Source organism: Harpegnathos saltator, unplaced genomic scaffold (genome assembly GCF_003227715.2).
Source record: "Harpegnathos saltator strain DR-91 unplaced genomic scaffold, Hsal_v8.6 scaffold15, whole genome shotgun sequence".
Classification (NCBI taxonomy): domain Eukaryota; kingdom Metazoa; phylum Arthropoda; class Insecta; order Hymenoptera; family Formicidae; genus Harpegnathos; species Harpegnathos saltator.
This window is the reverse complement of record NW_020229928.1, coordinates 1,225,217-1,248,646: the sequence shown is the minus strand read 5'-3', so window position 1 is coordinate 1,248,646 and position 23,430 is coordinate 1,225,217. Positions and strand designations below refer to the sequence as shown.

Genomic DNA, 23,430 nt, shown 5'->3' with positions numbered 1-23,430 from the left:
TCAAGTTTCCTCGAGAAAAGATTCACCCGAAAAACAGAGTCATTCGGATTCTATATTTGTACCGCGCGGTGCGATTGACACTTTCGACGATCACGCGCGTACAATGTAATATCGCGTCACGATAATTCCTTGAACCGCCGTGATCTTTGGCCCGAACGAACAATCCTATTAGTTGGACTCGCGATAAGGGTTTTCTACGATGCACGCGCGTGCTCGCGCGTATCTTCCGTCGTTTTTTCTTTTCCGACGGTCTCGAGATACCGAGACGAAGAGAGCAGGCTAGTCTCCGCGCTAAATAGCATCCGGCATCCGGAATTAGTACGTAAATCCATTTCCGCGAGAATAAACTCGAGTAGCCAGCTCGCTCTCGCGTGCCGCGGCAACTCTGTTAATGTTGAAGTAAGAACGTTACGTGCGGCGTGCTCGGGTTCGCTTTGGCGTATGTTTTTCCAGACAGAGGAAGCGAACACGTAAAGTGCCGTTTTTGAATCGCACGCCGCGTCTCTCTTGCGAAAATCACAAATCTCATATTTTTCCCCAAACGAGGTCTGCGTACGCTTGCCTCCCTCTGTTGTATTCCAAGTTGAAAGAAAAAAGATGCACGCGAAATATTCGCGTGTGTTTCTTCATTTCTCTCTCTCTCTCTCTCTCTCTCTCTCTCTCTCTCTCTCTCTCTCTCTCTCTCTCTCTCTCTCTCTCTCTGCGAAATAGTGCAACTCAATTCGCGGGCGGTACGTTTTCACGATTCACGTTTGCTCTCAAGCGGAAAATCCGCGGAAAACGCACCCGCGGACTGGCATAATTGTCTGTTAACGCTAACGCTCTCGCTAATGCTCTCGCTAACGCGCGAGTATTCCGCGTAGCGAGCGAGCGCGAGCGCACGCGTTGCAGATGTGCTAGAAATCTCGCGAAGTTTCTTGCTGCTTTCGGTGTTGTAACGTGTCGAGTTGAACTTCGCGTCGCGAAGGAAACTCGCTCGCGTAACTCGGAGTTGCACAATAGAACGTACCGGGTGAAACTCGCGGTATATCTGTAAAGACTATTCGCGCTTCGACTATTGCACTCGCTCCCCTCGTCCCCTTCACCGTCTTTCCACGCAACTCGCTCTCGTCTTTCTTTCTGTATCTCCCTCTCTCCCCGCCCCCCTCATTCTCTCTCTCTCTCTCTCTCTCTCTCTCTCTCTCTCTCTCTCTCTCTCTCTCTCGCTCGCTCGCTCGCTCGCTCTTCGTATTTTACATTTCGACGGAAGTGCGCTTTGTTCACTCGTAACGCAAACTTTACGGATGTCAAGTGTAAGCGCCGCGACGACTCTTTCGGTCTGTCTCGTCGAATCTCACGACAGCTGCTCACACGTGAGAGTGCTCGCAAAATCGCGGTCCAGTCCGTGGAATTCATGCACGGTGCAATTGCTGCGTGCAATTCCACTCGAATGCGACTTTTGCAGAAAAAGAGCCGTGAAATTTTTAAAGCGCTCTTGGTGCCGGGCCAAACATCGCGGCGTGTGTAATTTTATTGTATACGGGCGCAACGAACGAGCGAGCGAGCGAGTAGCGAATTTAATAAAATGGCTCTCGCGCCGAATGTTTTATTTATTCGCGAGAAGAAAGTCGGACGGCGCGCATGTTAATTCAATTTCAGTAATGGACGCGTTATTGTCTCGACGCATACACCTACTTAACAGGATTAGAGATAAATTTCAACTTTCTCAAACGGACAGATTATTTGCTACTCGTTCCTCCGCAACCACGACGATTTGAGACGCGATACGAAAAATTGTAAGAAACGGAAAAGAGAGCTTAATATCTATTAGGCAACACTCGCGTGCTTGAGTGCGCGAGAACACAGACTAGATTTTAGTGACGACAGCGTAACGTAATTTTGCGCTGAAGGGGAACAGTAAGACGCCCTGAGCGATTCACGGTGACATTCGTGGCTCCCTTCCCTCTTGTTCTCGCATCTTTCGCGAGACGTGGAGCGCTTTCGTCCTCTCGCTATCGCGACGGAGTAAATCGTTACTTTCCTTGCGCGATATTATATTATATAAATATTTCGTCCGGTAAACGCGTCATTGGTCGCATCCCGTCGCAATTCCCTCTGCATCCGCGGAATTCCCCGCGCTCATTAGTCGCGAGGAACCATCGACCTTAAACTCTTGAAACATGGCTGACATTTCCGTGCGCACAATCGCGAGGCAAAACGTACGGGAGAGAAAACTTGACGGGGGTAAAGGAGAAGAAGAAGAAGAAGGAAGGAAGGAAGGAGGGCCTGCTTAAATTTTCATCGTCGCGAAAAGCGCTCCGTCGAGGCGCGACGCTGTTTAATTCTCGCGTTTGAGAACGGAATACGAATTTTTTCCGCGTGGATATTCTTCGGATTCTGGCGCGGAGGTGGGCAGGTGCGATCCGTCGTTTCGAAAAAGGAGGCACGATGGAAAATCCCATCCTCCTCTCCTTGTGCCTCGCTATTTTAGATCGAATCTGAAATGTGCGTTTTCTATCTCTCGTCATGATTTGCGCGACCCTTCGCCGCGGGGTCACGTCCAAAATTAAACGCAATATCGCGTCGTTCTTTTCTCTCGAACGTCTCCTCGTTTATATTTAATGACGAGATTAGTAGGTCGCCCGGATAATGTCAGGCGTCGAGTTAGTAACAAGTAACGTGAATAACGCGTCACAATTTCCCGCCTGCTTATAGCGAAACGACAACATTCACGACGAAAGTGAACGCATTCTTATTCTGTTAAAGAAAGCAAGAGAGAGAGAGAGAGAGAGAGAGAGAGAGAGAGAGAGCGAGGGAGGGAGGGAGGTAAAAGAGGAAAATCGAAACGGAACGAGAGGGATTAATAGGAGTGAGAAATAACGCGGAGGCATAGGAATTTCGTCACTCCGTGACAAGTAACGTGAATAACGAACGGTCGCGAGAGTGGAGAGAAAGGGAGAGAATGAAATTTCGCTCGCGCAATCGGCGAAAACGCGCACTAAATAAAAATTTACTCGCCCCGGCAAGTCTTCGCGCGTTACCCAGGGAGAAGAGAGATTCCGCGAGGAAGGGAGGGTGGGAGCCGTCGACGACGCGGCAGCGTGTCGTAGTCGCGGCTGCTGCGGATATCGATCGGTTCGGGATAGTCGCAGCGTCTCTTTAAGTCATCCGACGAGGGATGAGGACGGCGAGCGAGCGAGGGGGCACCCTTCGGGCCCACCCACGCATCCGCCGCCCCTGGCAACCCCCTCCGTCGTCTCCGTCGTTACCGCCCACGCATGCTGCAGCTTCATCCGCCGACGCGCATATCCTTCCCTCCTGCTTGCCTACTCTCAGCAGGATCATCCGGCGACCTGTCCTTTATACCTTTTTCTCTCCTTCTTTTCTCACTTTTGTCTCCCCTCCCTCTCCCTCCCCCCCTCTCTCTCTCTCTCTCTCTCACTCTCTCTCTCTCTCTCTTTTTCTCTGTTGAATTTATCCGAACAGCGCCAATTTTCTCCCGAGATATGCGAATTGGTTGCACTACTTCGTTTTTCTTTCCTTTGCTTATTTTCTTTCCTTCTTTAAAGCGCCTGTTGGTCGTAAAGTCGGTAAGAACGATTTTGGAATCGAGTGCACGCCCCCTTTCGTATTTCGCTCAATGTGTGCACTCGATTATGCGAACGCTTTCGGAAACATGTCCTCAGTAAGTCGAGCTTTCGAATGTGCCTTTACACCGAAGGTTGTGCTCTTCTCTTTCTCTCTCTCTCTCTCTCTCTCTCTCTCTCTCTTTTTCTCTCTCTCTCTGTACTCACACAAAGCTAAGATATCTTCGAGCCGGAGCGTGTCTTGTAGCACGCTCGCTCTCCCGAAAACAACTTTGTCCGATTTTTTTGCTTCTGTTCATCTCGTCAGTTCGTCGCCGACAAGTGCGCGCATTTTATCTTTGTCCCCCACATAAGAATATCGGCACGTTTAAAACTAATTGTCCGATAGCAATTTTGATATAATAAAATGAGCAAAAGAACGTTACATTTATAAACGTAATTTTTAATTTCGAATTGAAATTTAGAGCTAAAAAGATTTTAAACTTTGGTCGTCGAAGCGAAACGTCGTGAGAAGAGGCATATTCGACATTTGCCATCACGTAGTATCGTATCTTCTCCGCAATCTTTCTCGAAACACATGACGTAATTCATACCACGCGTCCTCTTCAATTTACCTCCATCCTCATCAATTACGTCTCATCCACAAAGAGCCTCCGCATCGACGGCTGCGGCGGCGGCGGCGGCGGCGGCGGCGGCAATGGCGGTTCTCGAGGATAGCGTTGCCGCTCGCATTATGACTGCATCCTCCCGCCGACAATACTTTCCGATACTCACCGCCGCCAAAGTTTCCCTCACGCCTAATGGGTTTATCTGGTGATCGCCAGAGTTCCGCAAAACTCGTTAAACTCGATATTTGCTTCGGCGAAGCGCGACGCCACGCGATAATGCCCTCTCGCATTTCGCGATATACAAAATGACCGACGAGAGAGAGAGAGAGAGAGAGAGAGAGGGGGGGGGCGAGGGAGAGAGAGAGAGAGAGAGAATGAGCCAAAAAAAGAGAGTTGGTTTGCACGATCGCTCTTCCGCCTTGAAATCCTCGCATCCCTCTTTATTCGAGGTTTTTCCGCGCCGACGACGATGCCCACGTCGACGAGTATCGATCTCGCGAGGGAAGGAAGGGCCTCCTCGCGCGCCGCTATTTTTCTTTCCTCCTCGCGACGGCGACGGCGACGGCGACGGCGGCGTCACGTCGGGGCAGATACGGCGGAAGAAAAAACCCGGGAGAGAATATTTCAGTGCGGTTCGTCCATTGCCGGCCTCTCGGTGAAATGTTCTCAAAGATAATGAGCGAGGTCGTTCGCGGGGCTATCTGCTCGCTATGCGCCGCTGCCGTCTTTCGTATTTCTCGATGTCTCGCGCGCAGCTGACTTACCGTGACAGCAGCGAGACTACAGTCGTGATTTCGGGGATCCGCCCTATTTTTCGCGCTATGCCGGACGCCACTCCGCGGTACTCGCGATTGCGTTTCCCCTGCGAGAAAAAGTCGAGAAGAAAATGCCACAGCGGGGCTAAGAAATCCGAAGGGGGCAGGTAGGGGGGGGAGGGGGGGCGAAGAGACGCGTCGGTCCGGAAAGTCGCGTACCGCGACTAGGAAGATTTATCGATGTCCCGATATTAAAACGCAAATGTAATTTACGGGGCTTTTCATTCCCCTCACGGCTACCTGCCGGCAACGCAGCTGCCGCTCCTGTGTCGCAGGAGGAAATCGCACTGTCGGTCCCGGGGACCTCCGCGTATAAAAATGCGGCTTTTCGTGTGCTTCTCCGCGTGGCGTTCGGCGCGACCGCGAGACGTAAGTATTGTAATAAATTCGGAGCGCCACGTGCGCACTCGCGCACTTTTCTCCCCTATCGCAAAGCCCGCTCGCGTTTCAATGAGACGAAATAAATTTCTGCGATTGCGGAAACGAATTGCGCCGTTTGCAATCTCGTTAATAGCGCAGTGTGTCTTGGGAGAGTGCGCACCCCGATACACCGTCACGGAGAGGAAGAATCGCGCGTGCACACGGAGAAAAAAAATGCGCACCGACTCGTCGAACGAGTCCATGGAGCCGATGGAGCGTTGTTATCGGTTTCGCTTCGCCTTCTTCTCGCGTCTCTTGCGCCATCGTGCATCTACGTAATAGGGATAATTTCACAAATAAGCTTTCCCCTCGTCGTTGAAGATAAGATAAATTTAACGTCTGGTTCCACATTGAGTCGCTATTCGTGGAGACGCTGCTTCGTGCCTCCGTGAGAGGAGACGACTTCAACGGAGAGAGAATTTCAGGATCAATAACGAACGAACTGCGTAATGACGATTTGATAGCGCCGGGCCTCTGATACGAATCAGTCGCTGGCTCCCGTGTTTAATCGTGCGACGCTCGTATTTTAAATCCGAACGAAAATCCGGAATTCGCACTTTGCGTCCATCTCCTTCGCGGTCGCGAGCGCATTTGCGAGAATCCGTATAACGGTATAATAACGAGAGATACTCGGCGATATATCGATTCGGCGCGTGGACGCCCGCCGAAAACTAGGTTCGCGTGCGCGCGAATCAATGTAATTTCCATCACGCGGACTCGCCGACCCGTGTGTTGTCTTATTACGACCGTGAATTATCCTCGTCGACGATAACGACGCGAGGTTCTCGCGGCCACTTGAGATTTGGTTATTCGAGGGCCGAAATTTCGATTGTACGTTTCTATTATTCGCGATTATGTCGATTTCGCCTAGAAACAACGAATCGAGTCCTGTCTTGTTGGAATCCGCGAGAAACGGCGTCGGACCAGATGCGAAACTTTGCAAAAATCGATTGGATAAGATGAATTAGATTGAATAAATAGGTGACTATATATAAATAAGTATATCTAGGTATTGCAGGTTGAAAGTGTGCCTAAAAATTTAATAAGATTTTTATCGTCGTACCATGAATATTTCATATCTGACAATAATGTTGAATTTGTGCCTGATCAAACGTTTTTCCTTTCTGTTCCAGGTGAGTACCTAAGTTTAGCGGTCACTGTTGTGTATTTTCGACGCGCCGTATCGTGAGTCAAATGTCAATGATTTTTCTCGAAACAATTAGGGAATTTGAGCGCTAATCGCGCTAATAGATATTTAAAGCATCAAATATATCCATATTTATAAAATGTGTATTAATCTTTGATATATTTGTTGCCGTAGCTATTGATTCTTATCATCTATCTTTGAATTATTTAGTAGGAATTACAATTTACCATTTAGCGTAAAATCCCCTGATTGTTTCGTCGATTATATTTTATATGAATACATTTGCGCGAGATAACGCTTGGTTTTATCTTAAGAGAACGACCTTATTTGTTTTTTTAGAATTTATTAGAAACTTATCTGAGAGGACGGAATTTGTTTGTCAAGCATGTCAATATCGTTAACAAATCCACGATATGTGCGGGTGATGTTTGAATGTTTGAATATCGAAACACACGTTTCGAGCAGTAGACATTAGATAAGAAAGATAACTTGTTTAGAGGCAGAGGATTAGTTGTGTGTGATAAACGCATATCTATATCGTTCGATGAAACATCGCCAAGAAAAATTCTTACGGTATAGTCCAAATATCTGAAATAAGATCAAGATATCTCTCTTTCTCTCTCTCTCTCTCTCTCTTCCTGGAAGGCTTCATTTTCCGCAGAGCACGCGGAATTATCACGCTAACATTTCTTCTTGTCGCTCCTCCTTTGAACGTCTTCCCCGACGAAATACGTACATTTAGGTACGCGCGCACCTCTCTCTTTCTCTCTCTCTCTCTCTCTCTCTCTTTCTGTACGACGTTTCTCCGCGCGCAGCCGTGCGAGAGGAGAACACAATTTAGAATGGAAATTCGCGCACCCCTTGATAATTTGACGCGTCTTTCAACCCCCCGTGCGTCGCGTGCACACAGGATCGTCGCGGAGGGGAGAAAGGGAAGGAAGAAAGAGGAAGGAGGAAGGAGGAAGACCGAAGACGAAATCGCGCGAGAAGGACGCGCGCCGCCGCGATATCTCGAAACCGGCATACCGGCACGCCGGCGACTCACACACAAAGCCTTTCCTGTATCATCCGGTAATGGGAATGTCAATTGCCGCTGTTCGCGCGCGGCCCACGCCATTTCCCTCCTGACACGTGTCCGCGGGCGCAGTGCGTCTTCTTCCATCCACGACATACCGCGTAGTCACCCTTTCCCTCCCACCGCCCTCTCGACAACGTGTGTAGTGTATATGTCGCGCCCTCGCTGGAAATAGAATCGAGCGCGCGCACCGCGGAATTTAGAAGCGCTTTAAATCTCGCGCCACGGTATTAACGTCCACGCCCTTCGCGTTAATACCTTTTTGCACGGCTCTCCGAGAGCCTTAATTGGTACGATCGTTTCCGTCCGATTTTGCGACAACGCGCTTGCCATTTCGCTCGCGTTTCGATCTCAGCGCGCGCGTTCACGCGGCTAAATAAAGCGCCGGCTCGAAACGGGAAAAAACGCAACGTTGGGTCGTACGTATCAGGAGCACGTAAACGCATCGGGTGCAGGTAAAACCGCGATGAATCTCGAAGAGACGAGAGTGGAGAGAAATAGAAACGGTCGCGCGCGAGACGTATCGGGCTCGTAAAACTTGGCGAATTGATCAACTGGATTATTGAGCGGGGCGACCGATGCGCGAACGATGTGCGGAGCTATTGTTACCCGTGATGACAGAGTCGCTATTAAGAATCGGGTCGCGTTGCGTTACCTTGTCGATTAAGAATTCAAGTCGACGGCGGGAGAGAAAGAGAAAGGGAGAGACGATGCGCGGTGGTGGTAACGTCGACAAAATAGTTGGCGGGGAAATGTATGAATCGCTGAGATATCCCGGCGGATATATAACTCGTGACGCGCCGGGTCAGGAATACATTTTTAAAGACGCTTCTCCCAAGGCAAGGGACGTTGCCTATTCTCGCCAAACTCTGCGCTCTTCGATGCAGCTCTCGACCCATTTACAAATCGCAAGCCGAACCGAAGCGCGTGCGCGATGTATATCCGACAGCGACGTTCCATCCTTAACCGCGCGGCGGCTAAAATTGTCGAAGAAAGTCAAGCGCGCCACGGTTTCAACACTTTCAACGCATGGTTCAACGAACACGTCATACGGCACCGAGCATTCCGATCTTGTCTCGAGACTTATCGCCGCGAGACGCGTCGCGCGTCGGCTCGGTAGCCGGTTGGCGAATTATCGCCAACGACGTTTTCCGATCGTCGTCGTCATCGATCTTCTTCTCGGGAGGAAATTCTCGCGATCGTTTCTCGGTTTGATCTCCCGGTTTGCTCTCTCTGCTGCCCGCGACTCGAGTTGCCGTGAGATATCATTAATGCGCGGTGTAGAATAGCGCTTATGAGCGCGACAACGGTATCCATTTCGTCATGGCGATCGTAACTCTAGCGCCTAGAGCCGATGAGAGCGAATTCACGCGGATAAAACGCGCAACGCACGCGGCCCGCGATCTCGCGGTATAACGCGATTTCAACGCGATCGTGAGAGAGATATCGCGCTGCTACGACGACGCGCACGCACAGCTTAATGTCAAATAGAAACCCTTTCGATGTCGCGCTCGCGCGCAACAAGCGCAAAGCGCGGCCGCCGATCTCCGTTCTATTGTCTATTCTGATAGGAATGTCAATTATTCGCTGATTAAATTTCTCCTGTCTAACGGATCCGCATTTCTAACGTCTCTGCTTATCCGCTTGGCACACCGGTTCACGTAGAATTGTAAAACTGAACATTTTTATGAATCGCACTCACATGCACGTGTGTGTGTGTGTGTTTTGAGCATATGTCGACATTCCTCGACTTTATTTTGTCGCAATCGATCGACTTGTTTGAACTTGGCCAGTTTCATTCTCCCTTTTCCTCTCCTTTCGTTCTCCTTTTTTATTTTCACGCGAACGAAAACAGTCCGCGACATTTTCAGATGAAACGATCGATGTGCTTGATACGACGACAACGATAACAGCGACGACGGCTGCGGTGTCTGCGACTGCGGTTGCGGCGTGCCTATCTTTCTCCATGTTGCGTAATTAATCGTATTATAACGGCACGTTAATTCGGCGGGATATACGTCACTCGCAATCGGGCGAAATCGCCAGTTCCTTCATGGAAATTTTAATAATTCTCGCCTGACCGCGTCAAGTCGTCGTGGAGAGATCATCCGCGCGGTTGTAATCTCGTTATCTTAGATATATGAATATTTCATTGAATCCGCCTGGACACAGACCGCCTCTCGACGGTTGCGCGCGAACACATTTATAGCTACCGAACTTAATTTATTGATCGTTTATTAACGGCACGCGTTGTATGCATACGAGTTCGATTGATCTCGTTGCGCAGGACGCGCAAAGATATATATATATATGTATATATATATATACACACATATATATATATATATCGCTGGATATTTCGCTGTCGCGCGTATCGGCTGGCGGGACAAAGGCGATAACGTAATTTCGGTGTCGCGATATTGCGCGATTAACGCGCCGCTCTCGCGTGTTACATGTCGCACGACTTACAACAACGGGATTTTATTCAATGATCGCGGCGAGATATATCAAATACATATCGCGCAACATTGGACGTCATTCAATGTCACTCAAAGCGCACTCCCTGCGGAGGGCAGGAGACGAGAGAGAAGGGAGAGAGGAAAATGTGTGCTAGCACTCTCGTCCCCTCCCTCTCTCTTCCTCTCGTCGACGACAAAGTCAGCACTTTTTTGCTCTCGAGGATGAGCAAAATCCTGAGGAGGAGAGGAAGAGAGGGGAACAGAGCTCTCTCTCTCTCTCTCTCTCTGTCTCACGAGAAGTGTAACGGTGGGCAAGCGCTTGCGCGCCGTGTTTATTTTAGAAGTCCTTTTTAATTAGTACCGCAATTGTCTTATCTCTCGTTCGCCACCGTTTTCCCCTGCTGCCACCGACGACGATGGCGGCGGCGGCGGCTGTATCAATGATGGTTGCGCTTTCGGAATTGCAATTAAAGCTGCGCACTCTCCGTGCCGCCGATTAAGGTCGATTTGTATTCAAGTGGCGGTAATGAAACAATAATGCCTCTCGAGATAACCGGCTACCGTCCACATTCCTTGGACCCACCGTTGTCATTATCATCTATTGTCATAAACCGACGTCGTCGTCGGTCCTTCTCTTCCATTCCTTCCTGTCGCTCCTGCTCTCACCTCCACCTCGCTGTCGCTATCGTCGTCGTCGTCGTCGTCGTCGTCGTCGTCGTCGTCGTCGTCGTCGTGCCAGTTCGCGATCTCACGTGAGATTCATTATTCAATTCGTCGTGGATACCGTTTTCGTGCTGCGCTCGGATCCGCAATTTTTCACTTCTACCGCATTATATGACGATAGTACGATTTGACGTTCTCGTTTCGAACACGCACGCTTGACTGGTTGGTTGCTTAAATAACACTCTTGTAACGAAATATTCCCACAGGCATTGGTCTCTCTTAATCTTTGACCAATCTATCTATGTCTTGTGTTATGTCGTCTGTTTTTACAGTCTGTTTTTACAGTCGATTCGATTAAACTCGGACACAATATTTAACAAAGTTAATTGTTCGATGTAACGTTCCGGTTATTCAGAGCGGTGGGAAGAATTATTCGTTAGATTTCTCTTCATTCGCAAAGTGTGGGAGACGCATCTGAGATTTAAATTTGACCGATACAAAAAAAGACGCGAGGACGCTATGAAACCAAGTTTAAGGTATCATCGTCATGACGACGCATATGCGTACGTGCGCGCGCGCGCGTGTGTGTGTGTGTGTATATTCATTGGATTCATCACGCTGAAATTTCTGGGCCGACCTCGCCGGCACGCAAACACGGCGTTTTCTCACAACCCGGGGCCGAAGGGGTTGCTCTGATGAACGGGTTTCTTCGTGAAGAACGACTTAATTCCAGGGTCACGGTACTACCTGAGATCCCATTCAGGGATCGCAGGTCAGATTTCGCGAACTGCGTTCGTAGCCAGAGTGAACAAAGAGCTGCGGCAACAGCGCTGAGGAGTTCAAGCTGGATTCCAATGCCGTATAAATTTCACGAACCGGCCGCGATACGGTTTTCTTCCAGATTTCGACGCACGCTTAAAAGCATATTTTAAACGCACGGGGATTTTCACGAAATTAAATTCGACGGTAATAACGCGCCTCTCGATCATCTCTCTCAGCGGTTATTTAATCATCGCGTCATCATCTCAGCGCGGTGTTTTCAAAAGGAGATTATCTCTCTGAAAAGAAATGTCCCTTTTGCCTAAAGACGGATACGTGAACGTGAATAACTTTTCCCGCGATGGAGAAATCGACTGATCGCCAGGCAGCCCCGTAAAAGCACGTAAAAGTCGTCAAGAAAATCCCTGCCTACACGGTGAACAAATTTTACACGAAAGTTCGAAAATTTAACGACATGCACATTCGTCGTTATTTTTCGTTTTAAACGAACCAAGTTTAATCTTTTACCCTCTGAAATACCAAGCTTCGAAGATCTGAATACGTTTAAAGGGATTTTTCAAAATATCTCTAAAATCTATCGTCAAAATGTCTCAGTATTTATACAAAAGAAAGTAAATTTGACGCGGTAATATAGCTTAGTCATTTCTAAAATTTCATGCCGATGATCTTATTTAATTATCGCGATATCCTGACGCATGTATCGTATCTTTATCGCGACGCACTTTCCATCGCGCGTCTGATGTCACTGGTCGCGTCGAGGCTGTTAAGTAGGGCACAAGGAAGAAACGGAGCGCGCGCATGTCGCAATATGTCCGAGAAAATTAATAGACGGCGACGATACGAAGGCTGCGTTCGTTCGCGAGACGCGATATTTCCGTTACATCGGCGATTCGGAGATTTTTCTCGCGTGACAAAGACCTGTCGGCATTACGAAAGAGTAATGATTAGTAATGGTTCCTCCTCCTCCTCCTCCTCCTCCTCCTCCTCCTCCTCTCCCCCTCCCCCACCTCCTCAAGTCGGCAAAGTACAGTCGAACGACGTCGCGAATAATTGCTCGATAGGAATGCAAATAGCAATTACTGAGTGATACCGAGAAATTGTTTGCCCGAACGGCCGTAGAGATCGCGATGTGTGATATCGCGAATAAAAGTTGGCGCGCTCGCACGAATTTTTGAACGCGTGTCTCCTAAAAACAGAGAAATCCGTCGCATTTTCAGAATGAGTAACAACATTGTCGACACAACGGTATCTCTTTTTTCCCGAGTACTCAGCTAGCGCTCTGTGCATGGAAAAATAACACTGATGAGTCAGCGATCTCTCCAACGATACAAGTCTGCGAAAAAAATGAATACGCATCGCGCCGAACAGGCATCGAATAGGCAGGTCGTTTCATCCTGCAGTCTCGCCAACGAAGATTTCGACGTCGTTCTCTCTTTTCATTCTTCAATTCAATTGGTTGGTTTTATTAGAAAATTACCGACTTTGAAGGATTAATCGAGTCACTAGTGCCTTGTGACAACGGAATATTTCACGTCTGTCACGTCTGCCAAGAGTGTTGACGTTAATCAGATTCCGCAGACTCGACTCGCGGACGACGCGCACGATCCAGGTGCAAGGTCACGGAATGCGCGTGTCTCGGTTATGTCACATCCTCGAGACAGGCTTTCTTTCATCTCGCACCTCTGGTGTCTCCGCAGGATATTTCGAGTGGCGTGCGACGGCGGTGCGAGACTGCCGTACGTAACTCGCGTCACGTTCAAAGCGAAGGACAGAGAGAACGAGAAAGGGGGCGAGCGAGAGGCAACAGAGAAAGAAACCAACAGCGGGGTCGACGGGAAACGAGTTTTCTCGCGGGCGCCCGGGAGCGTTTTCTTCTCTCGTCCTGCGCGCTTCCCTTCCATTCCGCGACTCCGAAAGGGAAGCGGGATGAAAATAAATTATTCTTTCGTCGCGTTATGCGAAGAGAGACGATAGATGAGACGAGAGATGAGACGAGACGGGACAGGACGAAGAGGTCCTCACAACCCGGATCTCCTGGCCGCATCTCCACGCGCGCACGCGCGACTATAAATTCCTGTAAAACCAGTTAAACGCGCTCGCTCTGGAAGCGTCTCATTCCGCTTGGGCGATTCGCTCCGTTTCTTTTTTTTTCGCGCCAGAGTGTGGTCATTTTTATTGGTACTACTGCGCGGTAAAACCCCCCCTCTCCAGCCCCCACGAGTTCTCGTTTCTCTTCTTATAAATTTCCTACGGCGCCTGTCGATATCTCGTCGCTTATGATGCTACGTCGTTCAACACAAATCGGTACAAATGAAAGTAGTAGTAGTATATTTCGATAAACAGCTTTTCGTGCCGATCTCCCTCTTCATCCTTGCAAAGTCTCGTGCGGAACAAGGACGGAGTGAAGGACGTGTTCTTGTAATAAACTATATCCAACATGCACGATTAACGTCGAAAACGGCCAATTTGTAGCGAGATTTAACAGTCGTCTCTCAAACGAACATTCTTTGTTCCTCGCGCGAACCGAATAATACCGCATCTAGTCGCTGGTGTCCATATAGGTCCGTGGAAGGTTAAAACTGACGCAAGGTATACCCGGGATACCAATGAAAGAACCTGTCGACCAAAAGCAGGAAGAGAAGATGCCTGCGCGCGTGTTACCGTTGTGTCGAGAAAGAAAGTCGCCCGGTCATTCGTACGGTGTCTCGCGTACGCTTCCTTACTTTTCCCGTCGTCTCTCTCCCTTTCTCTCTTTCCCCGTCTATCGTCTTCTCTTGTTCGACAAGCCGGACAACTTCATATTTCTTGCGGAGTATCACATCTGCCATAGACGCGATGGGAACCGCGTGAGTCCGCTTGTCTGCCTGCGAAACCAGTCGTTCGGGATCGCGAGAAAGGCGAGGCAACGATAGAAGGAGATAAATAGAGAGAGAGAGAGAGAGAGAGAGAGAGAGAGAGAGAGAGAGAGGGGGGGGAGGGAAGAAGGATAGAATGTAAGACGCGGAGGAGGGATGGCCGCCAAGGGACGAGCACGAGGGAAATCGAGGCTGTGTACAGGGGCTTCTCCTTCTTCGTTCTACTCGATTCTTCCAGTCGATTCCGTCCGTCTGACAATGGAAGGTAAGAGGAAACGTCTGTCGGCGTTTAAATTGTGTTTCTGACAATGATTGAAAAGGTAGATTTTCGACACGATTGGGAAAAGGGTGCGAACGCGCCACGCGCGCCTTACGTCATACCGAGCAAGACGCATATTTTCACCGCCTCGGCGTCTTCCTAATCGCTTGATTAAAGCGGCGATATTAATTCCTCCGTTGTCTCCCCCTTCTCCTCGCGGAAATCGAATTTACGTGTATAATGGCGAGCTAACAATGGAGACCCAGTAGTCACGTTAACAATAGCGAGGTGCAATAGTCGATGCGATTATACCCGCGCGTTTTATTAGCGCGTCTAGATATACGCAGAGTGACAATAGTAATAATAATGATAATAATAATGGCTATTGCATGGCGAGACACGCGTGTGCTTGACCGCGTACGCGTACGCGACAGATCAGCCAGAGAGATTGATACATTTTATTGATAAGTTTCTTTCGCCTTGTTGTTGCGAAAAAATGGCGCGACATCGCGCGACCTCTCGCACGACTCGGTCGCTGCTCCTGCCAGTCTCTCTCTCTCTCTCTCTCTCTCTCTCTCTCTCTCTCTCTCTCTCTCTCTCTCTCTTCTCTCTCTCTCTCTCTCTCTCTCTCTCTCTCTCTCTCTCTCTCTCTCTCTCTCTCTCTCTCTCTCTCTCTCTCTCTCTCTCTCTCTCTCTCTCTCTCTCTCTCTCTCTCTCTCTCTCTCTCTCTCTCTCTCTCTCTCTCTCTCTCTCTCTCTCTGTCATCGGAAATACGCGAGTACGCGTGGACGGCGGTGGACGGACAGGGGCGAAATTGAAAATCGACCGTCTGCCGAGTGTTAATGCGTCGTCGTGCCGGTGCGATAAGAGAGACTCGTGGCCGAATGCCAAGAACGATGCTGCTGCAGCAGCGACGGTCCGCGGCAGCGAAATACCTGACCACGTTTCTGCCGCTTATCATCTGGCAAAAAATAAAGAGAGAGAGAGAGAGAGAGAGAGAGAGAGAGAGAGAGAAAACAAATGAATCATTTTATCGGAATCTCTATACGGGGGAAAAGCCGATTGAATTGACGCGACAATGAAAGAACCAAGCGCGGCTTAGTGTCGGAGGAAATAGAACTCCTGCCTCTCAGAACGAAATTTCATTCACCAGAGCCAGAAATTCTGGTTTCTTCGGCAGAGATGCTTCGGTTTGTTCCCATCGTAGCATTGAGTCAACTTTTTCCTCTGTGCAAGGATCTTCATCCGCTTGCAACTATGTTGATCCGCGAGAGTGATGTTTAGGACGGTTCGAAGCCGCTGAAAGTTTCGGCGAAATAATTAAGCAAAGTTGCCTTGCGTTGCGTTCGACACCTTCTTCGAAACTCCTCGCAAGCGAGTCGGTTCCGCGGTTCGCCGCGGCTCGAAGCTTCCTCTCGCGACTTGATTTCAGTGTGAACTTTTTAGTCCCGCCATCCATTAATTAGGTTTATTAACGGCTGTCCAATTTGGCACCGATGATTACTTGGATATTTCCATTTCCGCGCAAACGTATCGACGGAATGGCAGGTGTATATCTGGAACGAACGCGCGCACGAGGTCGAGATGCCGTTTTAAGATTCGCACGCTTCGCCAATGAATTAATTTTGTATCTTCTCCGGGTTATTATTTTTCTTTTCTTTTTCTCTTTTATCCGAAATAATCCGTTACTCTTCGGAAGAAGATGAATTTAGCATTTTGACGGCGTATAACGCGCGTTGCAGAGGGGAAAAAAGAGTATCAGAGAATTAGCGCGCAGTGACGTCGACTCGAAAACACGACGACCACCAAATAAAAATACAGCCGAGCGCAAGAGCGAAGGAAGAAAAAGAAAGAGTGAGAGAACGGAGAGGGGGGAGCGAGACGTTTATTCGCGTTACGTGCAAACGTATTTCTCTCGCGACCTTTGGACTCCCGTCCCGCGGCGTCGCAAATAATCAGAGTGGAAAGACGATAAACGAGCTCAGGGAAAAATATATTTTTCGCTGGAACGGCTTTCGCGAACGGTCGTCTTCCAGAATAGTTGAAAATAGCCCGCTCTCTTTTTCGTAGCGAGGCACAGCGAGAAAAGTCCGCTGTTCCTCCCCCCTGCTCTGAAGGGAGACAGACTGTTCTCTTGTTTCTCAAGCAGATCCGAACGTTCGACGGCTTTGGAAGTTGGCCAAATTGAGGTTTTCTGCCGTGTGTGAAAAAGAGAGAAAGAGAGAGAGAGCGAGAGAGCGAGAGAGAGAGAGAGAGAGAGTGACCGCATCGAGAGAGAACCGCAGCCGCGGGACCGACCGAGCGACGGACGTGCATGATACCGCGCTCTCGCGGGTCATTGAGATCGCGATAATTAAGGTTATCGTTAGCCGGCAGCCTGCACGCACACTCTCGCGTTCCTCTTTTCACGCCTCTCTCCCGTCTTCTCAACTTTCCCTCGGCATTCGCTCGGCTACGCAATAAGCATCGCGGCTACAGCGGCATTCTGACAATTGAGGTAGACGAAGAGAGAGAGAGAGAGAGAGAGAGAGAGAGAGAGAGAGAGAGAGAGAGAGAGAGAGAGAGGGAGGGGGAGAGAGAGAGAGAGAGAGAACGGAACAAGGAGAATCATACTCGCGCCAAAATTCGAGGCGAAATCTGCTCGGGACTTTAAAGTGCTGAAAGCGCTCGCGTGTGTTGACGTGCGCGCGACACCTGCGGAAATGTGATTCCGATCCTAGTCTCTATAAGAGAGAGAGCAGGGGAGAGGAGGGGAATAAAGTTTATTCGTTTGTAATTTCTCAGATGAAAGTTTGTCTTCGTTATTAAATTTCACGTCCATTCGATTCATTCTCAATGATGCGTAGTAACGCATCTGACAAATATCGGGTTTATCGTGATGTACGTACGTACAACGCGCCAAACTTGCTCATCGCGACGGAAGATTTTTATCCAAATGAAAATAACCGAAACAGGCTATATCGTTCGTGATGTTATTCAAGCCCAATCGAGAGAGATAATGTTGCTCGCGATCGCTTTCGGGGCCGGATCCAATTATGCGAGAGAGCGATTTTCCGCACATGCGGCGAGAGAAGATAGGAATGGGGAGGGAAGAGAGGAGAGAGAGAGAGAGAGAGAGAGAGAGAGAGAGAGAGAGAGAATTAATTTCGGCACGCGCCCGCGCGTTCTCCAGCCGCCGATCGATCCGTCGAAGTTCGCGCGGTACGAGCGCGACTTTAATCCTCCGACTCACGCGAGTGTGAGACCGGGAACATGTGGTAGTCCCACCCCCTCTCCCCTCCCCCCCCCGCATGTCCCCTGGTAGCTTAAGCCTCGTACCGAAATCGGCAGCTGCGCACGTTTGTCTTTCCGAACTGTCTCACCGAGAGAGAGAGAGAGAGAGAGAGAGAGAGAAAGAGAGAGAGGGGCGGGGGGGAAGCGAGAGAGCGGGACCGGGACGAGCCGAGAGTTTTTGTCCCCTTCTGCCTTCCTCGTTGACGTCGCCGCTACGTAACATCTGGCCGCGACGTGTACCAATTTCAAAGTTTCCCTCGTCGTCCACCCTTGCACTCGCCCTCGGACGATTGTTTTCGGACGACCGGCCGAACGCCCGTATGGCAGCACGCGCGCGTGTACATATACTATATATAAAATACTTGACGCGGTTTTCTTCCTCTTCTCGCGCGGTTAAACGACGCAAGTCTAAAGGCCGCGCGACTCTGCCTACGTTCCTCGCGAAAAATCGTGGTAATTTCGTCGAGCGCGCGTTTGTCGCTCGACGATTAAAACAGTCTCTGCGTGTTTGTCGCACGACGAGACGGGGACGGCACGAAATGATACTGCCGGCCAGTAAAATTGTCGCAACGGTCCGTTATCTCGTTGTTTCGCACTCTTGATTAAATCGCCGCGTCGGATTGGCCCGAGTGAGAGAATGAACGCGGATGATTATCGGTCGAATACGCGATTGCGTAAAGTCAACCGCCGATAATCCCGACTACCGCGCGGCCGCGCGTGCGAACGCTCACTGTCGCGCTTTCAAACGTTGTCGCGTCGCGTTGTATTCCGCGATTTTCGCCCTTTCATGCCTAACGCCGACTTTGCTCGGCATTGCCACGCGAGGACTTGACATACGAGACGTACGAGTTTATTTTTTTACGTTCTATACAGTGTTACGAAAACTATTATCGTAGAATACAGAAGATTTAATAAATTAAAATTTATAAAAATGTAATTGTCATTTATAAAAAAGTCATAATAAAATCTTTGTCGTACGTAGTAAAAATGACGTAAAAGAGACGAGAAACCAGATATTAATATGAAGATTATGACATAAGCTTATGTGGTGTTTTACCCCCCGTGTTTTAAAATGTATATCATACGGAGTTGTATTATTAAAAATATATTAATTATTATATATTATTTTTATTAATGTCAGAACATATTTCACTCTATCTACAAAATGATGGGCACTCCCGATAGAGCCCACCATACGGCGGAAGCCTACTCACGGACACGTATCCCGTAAAGAAAGAGTTAAAAATCATGCGAAGCGGCCATTATTTGCCGGAGCAGGAAATTTTATTGCGGCTATCCTGGACCATCAATTCGTACTGCCGACGTTCTAGCAACACGCCCTTTTTCCCTCCCGTCACGCCACGTGCACGCCATAAGCGTACCTTATTGAGGCGAACGCGAGCGAGCGAGAGTCTCATGCGCGACCCTGCTCCTCTCCGACGAGAGACCGAGATGACCGATCGGAAACCTCGCACCGTCGATGAATTATTCAAACCATTGCCGAAGAAACTACGTCGAATGCGTCGCGCAAATCGCAGTGGCGTAGTTTCTCTGCCCTCGCGAGTAAACGACACAGACAAATGCCACGTAGTTCTTTTTTCTTTCCTTCCTTCGTCTATTTCGCAATATAGAAAAACAATTGTAATCATATTTTTATTCGATATCAACGCGCGATTATAAAACGTTCCGCTACAAAGAAAAAGAGGTTAGGGGTTAGGATTAGGATTAAAATAAAAAATGTTTGAATTTGTAAACATTGCGATATAAAAACTTGTCCAAATTCGATCGTAAATTTCACTTTTGATGAAACAAATATTAATTGATCAGTATCGTAATAGCACGCGACGTTTTGGGAGAAGTTCCAGAGCGATTCTACACTCTCGCGTGGAAAAAAGATCTCATTTCGTGTAACGAAACAAAGACCATACGGAAACTCGACGACTCGGCGACGAGAAACGATATCTTTATTATCGCGACCGTTACGTTAAAATCTCTCCATTGAGAGAGATAAGTGAGAACAATTGACCAAGTAGACATCTCTTACCGGGAAATCTTTCTGTTCTTACAATCGAGTTTTTATCTAATCCTTAGGCAACTGAAAAAATCAGTTGTAAAAATAAATTTTGTTCTTCGTGTATAACTTTGTCTCGTGTATTACCAGCCAAAGAGAGACAAAGAGAGACGTTTCTGTGATACTTGTCTATCGCGACGGTGATATACACACTGACGATTCTGCAAATATGTCTGACAGTCCTTTTATTTTTTTCGATTTACTCGCTGATAGAAAAACACAGTTGAATTAACTATAATCTCACTATATTTTATAGTTCATTTTGGCGTCAGCCATATTTTTATAGTTTGTGGAACCTGCAAAATATAGTAGAATAGACACAAATATATATATAGTCAATGATTGTCTTAAATAATTGTTTAGTTACTTTTACCACATATATGGTAATTTCTCATTCACAAATATAATGAGATTTAATATTCATATAGTTACATCTGTCATCATTTAGCAAATATTCTGGTAATTTTCACTATATAAAAGAGTTACTTTATCTACCATTTTATATTTGTATCCATACAATAATTTTAGTTAACTTACTATAATTCTTAGTAAAAATATTATACGGTTGGTTATACTATGCCTATATCGTAATTATTACCGATATTATTGGTAATACTTACTATAAATATGATATTTCGGACAATAATTTAGTTACTGTATCATTATAGTTCCAAATATCATATACTTTTCTCTCAGTGCACTTTCACACATCGCGGTTTCGAAAATGGGAAAAAACGAGCGCGACATTTTGAAAGCAATCACGGTTAATGGCAGCGACGTGTTCATGATTAACTAAATTTGCCCTTCCGCATTTATCGCGGATAAGACAGATACGTCCAAGTTCGTGGATTGTGCAAGGAGTCCATTAGCCCTGCCACGATAACCGCAGGTCCTTTCCACTTTGTCGCGTCTATTGTTGACCGCATGCAAATGGGCGAAACTTGGGTCCCGCTTCCGCCACCGTCTCTCCCTGCCGTCGTTTTCGTTCGACTGTGCGCGGCGGTGCAGCGGTTTGGCTCGCCGAAAACTTTGACAGGTCTCAGCTGGGATTACCGTCTTAAATAAAACAGAAAATCACGGCGCGCGAACAGCGCGGTCCCAAGGTTAACGAACGAAAGCGCGACAGTATGTCGGATTCATCCGCGGTAAATTAGTTGAAGTCTGGCAGTCGGGCTCATGCAAATCGTGCGAGTAGTACTTGTATTTACGCGACGTGCAAGGAGCCGAGGACGCAACGGCTAGAAGATGCAACCATCGCCACCCACACACACACACACACACACATACACAAACATATACGTACATTTCCCATCCATAAAATTACACGTTTCATTTCGCGGCGGACATCTACATTTTACTTTCGTAATTTCACACACGTCACACACGTAGACAAGAATCGCGCGAGGAATCGCTAAATCGTGCCGAAGAGGCTCGAGAAATGGCCAATCACGATGCCCCTCTGGGAGATTTCTATTTCAACTTCTGTCTCATATTCCCACCGTCTTCTTTGCCGTTTGCATGCAAATTTGCACGCGAGAAGCGTCCGATACGTGCCACGTACAATCAGTGGAAGAGAGCTCGCAACATTCTTGTCTCGCTGAATTTCAGGTTCCAGCGTCCGGCATCCGATAGGAAAATTTCTCTCTCTCTCTCTCTCTCTCTCTTTCTCTCTCTCTCTCTCGGGCTTTCTGAGAAACAACTTATCTTATTGGACGCCGGACACGTTCCGAAATATATCGAGCTGAAAGTGTCGCAATCTCTTCCACTGAAATGTTCACATGATGATTACACGTTGCGTTGCGTCGCACAAGAAAACTCAGCGATTCACGGGAAATGCACGACGAGCGAGTGCGACGAACGAATGCGACGATGATGTAACCGTGACGGCGAGTCCGTTTCGAGTGGACTTCCGGGAGAGACGTCGTCGTAACGGAGACATCCTCATATCTTCCGCTATATCTCCGCATCGCTTTCCAATTACCATCGCGACCTCTTCGTTTCCAGCTTCGTCTCCCGAAAACAAATCGATTTAATTCGCGCACGTTCGCCCACGCTTGGCACGCGCCCCGCTGAACTTCGGTCGGGCGAGGAGTCTTGCCTGGAACTTCTTCCGGCCGGAACCTGACGCGCGTCTTCCGGTGAACGTGCCCCCGCCAACCGTGAAAACCGTAGGATAAAGCCGGGAAAATCGCGGCGAATGTTCAACAACAGCTTCTTCGGTGCTATGAGATGCTATGTGAAAGAGAGAGAGAGAGAGAGAGGGGGGGAGAGGGAGAGGGAGGAGGGCAAGAAATCTCGACAAGTACTTTCGTTTCAATGTTCTTGGATCGAGAAAGATATTGTTTCGCAAGCAGGAAGTGGAAGTCTCTACATTGCCACTTTGGACAATTCGTAACCCACAATATAAATTGGTACAGGGTTCCTCCTCGAATGGTTATTCAACGAATGACCGACCCTTAATCCCGATTTCGAATCACAAAGGTTTATTGATACATAGACGGAGAAAAAGAGATTAAGTTGAATTAACGTGACGATAAACGAACCAAACGCGTTTCAGTTGAGAATGTCCTTGGAAACACCAACGTAATATCAGACTAAAGGATTACTTTTTTAGATTTAATATGGTGGATGATATGAACAAGGAAAATTTATACGAGAAAAATTATTATATGAATACAGTTTCTCTTTACTCTTTATCCTTTGAAAGACTTTTAAGGAATATTTCACGTCATGAAATATCAATTTTTCGTTTAAAGCTAACAGAATTTCTGCTCCTTACGAACAAAATTCTTCTGTTCTGAGGAGCATAAATTCAGTTTTCTTCAAACACGAAACACGTTAGGTTCGTTCGTTATCGCGTCTCTCTCTCTCTCTCTCTCTCTCTCTCTCTCTCTCTCTCTCTCTTAATTCGATCGACTTCTTTTCTCCATTCGCTTCCTTCATGCGAGCCGTCGGAAATTTTAAAATATCTTAATGAGCTATTTATACCGTCCTGTCGATTACCTCGATCGCGCCGGACACGTAACGGCGGTTATATGTTGAGAAGAGAGGCGTCAATCCGGTCTGATCCTAACATCCACAGGAGTATCGGACACGCTCGCTCGTTCGCGTCTTTCTGTTGGCCGAACCGTGGCTCGCTCGGCTGTGTAGTTGGTGGCTTCTCAAGGCCATCGACAAAGTTAATTGAGTGTAACGACACTGTCATAAAACTCGGACTAGCCCCTGTGTATAAGCCTTTCAATGAGCCACTCCGTCGTCCCGTCGCTGTGCAATGGGAAACTTACGCGTTCACTTTGGCCGCGCTTTATCTTGCGCTCGATTCGCGCGCATTAAGAAAACAGCGATAGCGTCGAACCTTTGAGCATGAAGTCTGAAACGTCTAAAACGGACCGCGGCGAATCGCGTCACTCACCTCGTCCTCGCGCTGAATCTTTCAATT

General features: G+C 48.2%; 1 protein-coding gene across 7 annotated transcripts in view; it reads left to right on the top strand.

Moving 5' to 3' along the window:
- The window catches only part of LOC105189470 (RNA binding protein fox-1 homolog 2), a 183,867-nt gene that overhangs the window by 13,284 nt on the left and 147,153 nt on the right, over nt 1-23,430 (top strand). The window lies entirely within an intron of this gene.